We start from the raw sequence: 5,365 nt of genomic DNA, 5'->3' as shown, positions 1-5,365 counted from the left end.
CGCTATGCCTGTCAGGAAGAGAAAAAGGAATATAGAACTTTTAAATAAAAACACAATTTCTTTTGTAAATCAGTCCCACACAGCATATGAATAACAATCTAAAAAGATTTACAGAAATACAAAAAACATTAGCAATGAAAGTATTTTTCATTTGTGTAAAAAACAACTTTTAACAAACAAGTCTAGCCATAGCGTTCCTAGTAAAGTGGAAAACAGCAGTGAAATTGCCCTTTTTTTCGCAAATAGGGATTACTAAATTAAACATGGGATTTTAATGTGTGTGTACATGATTACCTGTAACACAGTGTAGGAACTTCACGTTTCTCAGTTTTCAGCAGCAGTTTCTTTTTCTCAGTATCTTTGTGTAACCTTACTGTTGATGCCATTTGTGCACAAACTATGTCAATGACTGTACAACTATAACTAATGTCAGTTTAATTTTGTGTCAGTTTCAGTTCAGACTTGAAAATGGAAGATCCCACACTCTGCTTTTGCTACAACATCACCATTCATTGTAGAAACTAAAGTTTTGGCCGGTATTTCAGAGGAAATAATGTACCTCAGACCCAAAAAATTGGGAACTACTGTTTTAAATTTACTGCACACTTCCAGTCTGATCATGGACGCCAGATGGAGCCATTTACCCATAAATACATGTTATGGGTAAATGTTATAGGTAAATGGCCCATACGTGAGGAGTTATATAACTGTTGACATCTGTCTCATTAAAGGAGGCAGGTGGTTGTTGACTTTGGTGTTTTAAAGGGTTAGTTCAGAGTCACCAAAGTCACACAATAACACGAACTAACCAATGGAGGCAGCGGTAGAGCAACAACTCCTGGGAAAACACAAAGCTTTCACCCAAGCAAACGTGTGTACGTTCCCCTATTGTGTTTTAATCCAAACCACGATCTTTTCCCCAAACTTTAAAATTTGTAGTTTTTGTTTATAATAAAAAATGTTTAAACTCACAAACTGTTGGCTCTGTCTTCACTTGTTTGACGGTGTAACCTCCCCTTTTGGCCATTGGGAACAGAAGTCTGTAGCCTACGTTAGTTCCCCTTGGCTGTCTTTTGTTGTGGGCGATCAGCATTCTCAGTGAATCAGAATCAGAATCAGTTTTATTTGCCAGGTATGAGGACACATACGAGGAATTTTTCTATGGAGCATCGTTGCTCACAATCTGCTTACACATACAAAACAACCAAACAATATATACACACTACATACTCTAAACAGAAACGATACAGAGGCATGAGTGCAATGACTGTGCATGACGGTACAACCTAAAACAAAAAAAAATTCTTTTTGTAACATAATTGTATTATTAACTTTTACACACACCAAGCAAAGTACTACAATTAACTCACAGCAAAAGCCGTTGCTGAACCTCTAAGCTGGGCCAAAGCTGTAGGCCTACTCTAACCAGTGTTGTTACAAGTGCCTTACAGTTAGAGCAGCCTAAAACTAAAATGATTTGCATTTAGATGGCCGGTTAATTAGGCTTGATGTCTCTAGACCATTGCTCATGTGTCACACCTTCACTTCACTGAACAAAACCAGTTTCTGCCAAGTTCATAAAACTTGTAAAACTAAAAAATTGATGTAAGTTATCAACTGGGGAGGTTTTATTGTGATAAGGGTTAGTTAAAATATTTTACTTCTTTTACCTGTAGTGTCTCCCTATGGGCTACAATGGGAAATTGTTGAACTAATTGTTGAACTAATTTCAGTATTTTTAAATTTTTTTCACCATTTGGATTTCTTAGGACTTTTATATGTGATAGAGGAGATTTTTATGAGACTAGATCATTGGGAAGACTTTCTGCAATTTGTTTGGGGTCATGTTGCATAATGCCTGTACTATGAGGTGTTTTCAGACACTACTTACAGTCCTCCCCAGCCGTGTATCGCCTCCTCAATGAAGTCCAATAATTTAAATCTCAACAAATAATCTCTAAATTTAAACCTTAAAGTAGAGTTTAATAAAACATTGGGAATTAGACCATATTAGACCCAGGCTCACGAGTCAGAGCAGCCATCCGTAAGGTTAAAGTTACAGGTGTTTCTCCCCCCTTCGCTTTAGCTGTCTTTACAGTTTAATTCACCAGGTAAAGGTGGATTAGGTACCAAAACAACTAGTTAAGATTACAAAAAAGTGAAGGGTGATGTAATTCCAGGCAGCTGGGAGATCCTGAACAACACTCTGTCCCGGAGAGTCTACCCAGCCACGCCCACCCGTCTCTTGTTATTGCTGAGTAATTTAACAAACCCCTTTTTCCCCAGTGTTGAAAACATCCAAATGGTGACATTGACGCGTGAAATATATTGTGATATAGTGGTTTTAGCTGTAATTGTTTTTGTTAGTTTAGAGTGAGCCCTTCCCCTTCTTTTTTTAAAATTACATCTGGGCAGATATTGTATACCAGATTTTGAATCAATGCCTGCCTCCATTAAACTTTGTAATCTTATGAATCATACAGCAGGTTCCAAAAAATGTGTCCCCTGATTTGTTGACCTGTTTGCAGCATTTAACCCAGACTCTCACAAATTTCCTATACATTCTACACAACGACTAATTCAATTTAAAGTTTTCCATAGGCTACACTACTCCTGTACTAAACTACATTTGGACTATCATTCTGTGTCTCCAACCTGTCCAAGTCTTAGGATAGCTGGAAAAAAAAAAGCTGTCCATGCTTATTGTGTTTCCACAACGTTAGTGAGTAAATCTACTAATATGGCCACCATCTTGGTGGAGTGTGATGTGTAAGATGGGAAAGCAGATGTTGTAGTGGCCCCTTGGATTTATTGATCCAGACGCAGAGAGTTTCAAATCGGTGTCAATTTATTTGATCCTCTCAATAAGCACCTTGCACCGTATCCGAACGCAGATGGCATCTGAAAACTTGGTGCAACTCCACTGACAACGTTAAGGAAGTCATATGGGTGGTAACATCTCGGAATTGAAACCTCTTTCAACCTGTGAAGCCCATTTATCCACTCCTCCCACTGTGGCCTCTTGTCTTCTGGGAGTGGAGCATCCCATCCGGTGCCTCTGTGACATAGTTCTTGTAGTATACACTTTCCATTTAGGCTGAATGGAGCGATGAATCCAAGCTGATCTTTCAAGCAGCTGTTAAAGCTGAAAATGTCAGGTCATCAACCATTGAATTCCGATTGCACGCTCTGTTAGGTTTGGATCCAGTCCTATAGGTGTGATGGTTTCTGCTCTTCCTAAGAGATTTAACCAGGCAAGGGCTGCTTCCTCATTTGCGTGGAATTTCTGGAGGCGTAGTTTTGTATACCTCCTGTTACTCAGTAATCAGGTTCTTGGCTTCCCCAACTGATGGGACGCTGACTAACCTGTCAACAACAGAAATGTTTTTTCTCCACAAATGTTGATGCTAGTGGATAGGTGGCTTTGTGTTGCTGTGCGGATGTTTCAAAACAAAATTGGCACATCCTGGAGACGAGGCAGCTAAGAAGAGATAAATCGCCATCCTGTATTCCTGTGGTTCCTATCTCCACCTTTCCACCAGAGGAATTTCAGCAAATTCCGGGATTCAGGAGTGACGGAGAACTGATAAAACATTCTTTGGATATCACAGATGAACGCTACAGCCTCGTTCCTGAAGCGGCAGAGGACTCCTACCAGAAGATTGATAAGATCAGGGCCAGTTAGTAGCGTGTCATTTAGAGAAACATCATGGAATTTGGCTGAGGAGTAGAATAGAACTCTCAGCTTGTCTGGTTTATTTGGGGTGACAGATACCACTCAGTCTCTCCCTCAGATTTCGGGGGGGCAGGCACTGCATCACCCTTGTTAATTGTTTCTAATATGAGTGTTTTGAATTGATTATATTACTGCTTTTATTGGCCTTTAATTTCTTCTTAAGACACTGCAGGTGAACTGTGGCTAGCCTCTTGTTGTTTGGTAGTTAGGGTGGACTGTATCCCTTGAAAGGGAGGGGCATCTCATAATGTCCGTCTTTCTTCTGCGTGATATTGCTGAGGAACTGTATGAAATAAACATAATTCTGGGACACATATTATTTTCATGAGTTCTCTCAGTAAATTCTGATTCTAGGGCTAATTTGTGGCCGATGGAATTGGCAGTTCTTTTACTGCGATTTACTGTGTTTTACCGGTTTACAAAGCTATGACTTCCTTGTCTGTCTAGGTAAGGGTTTGATAAGCCTATGATACCCCATCCTGGTTCTGATCTCTGTGCAAATGGTTGATTTTTGTCCCAAATGATAACTTCAAGAGAAGCTAGTTCTGATGAACAGTCATATCCGATCCGGAGTCCTACATCACAGTCTTGAAGTGCTGGTAGCTTATCTACCAAATGTCTGAGATGAGGCAACAGTAATGCTGTTTCCTTCGTTGTTGCGTAAGACTTTTCCACCGGGATATAGTCATTCGGGATATAGAGAAAACAGTCTGTGGGCTGGGTGAGAGGAGTCCTTAAGGATGCTGCGAGCTCGATGCAGACAGTGTTTCCTCTGGATGTGGTAGTGGAGTCCCGGTGATGCGCTTTGCGGTTTTCACCACCCGCTGCAGTGCCTTGCGCGCAGCAACAGAACAGCTTCCATACCACACAGCTGCACAGTTGGTCAGGATGCTTTCTATTGCACGCGATATAAGTTCACCAGGATAGTCGAGGAAAGCTGATTCCTCCTCAGTGTCCTCAGGAAGAAAAGTTGCTGGTGAGCCTTCTTGACCAGGCAGGAGGCCTTGATATGGATGGCGTTGTGCGTGTCTCTGGACTCTTTTCTGAAGTCCATGATGAGCTCCTTAATTTTGGTGGTGTTGAGGAGCGGGTTATTTTCAGTGCACCATGTGGCCAGGTGCTTGATCTCTTTCCTGTAGGCAGTCTGGACAGGATATCAAGGCATAGTCAGGGTGGGGAGGGGTTGCAATTCGGTGGGCTCAGGATCTCATTGCTGCTTTTTGCAGATGATGTGGCCCTAATGGCATCATTGGCCTGTGACCTTCAGCACTCACTGGATTGGTTTGCAGCCGAGTGTGAAGCGGCTGGGATGAGGATCAGCACCTCTAAATCTGAGGCCATGGTTCTCAGCAGGAAACCAATGGAGTGCCTTCTCCAGGTAGGGAATGAGTCCTTACCCAAAGTGAAGGAGTTTAGATACCTGGGGGTCTGGTTCGCAAGTGAGGGGACAATGGAGCGTGAGATTGGTCAGAGAATCGGAGCAGCGGTTGCGGTATTACACTCCATTTATCGCACCGTTTTGACAAAAAGGGAGCTGAGCCAGAAAGCAAAGCTGCAGAGGAAGAAGACCGGGATGTCCGGGAGGGTTTGATGCGCTACTTGAAAAGCTAAATAAAAACTTTTCTTTGA

This window comes from Etheostoma cragini, chromosome 3 (genome assembly GCF_013103735.1).
Source record: "Etheostoma cragini isolate CJK2018 chromosome 3, CSU_Ecrag_1.0, whole genome shotgun sequence".
Classification (NCBI taxonomy): domain Eukaryota; kingdom Metazoa; phylum Chordata; class Actinopteri; order Perciformes; family Percidae; genus Etheostoma; species Etheostoma cragini.
This window is presented reverse-complemented; position numbering follows the sequence as displayed.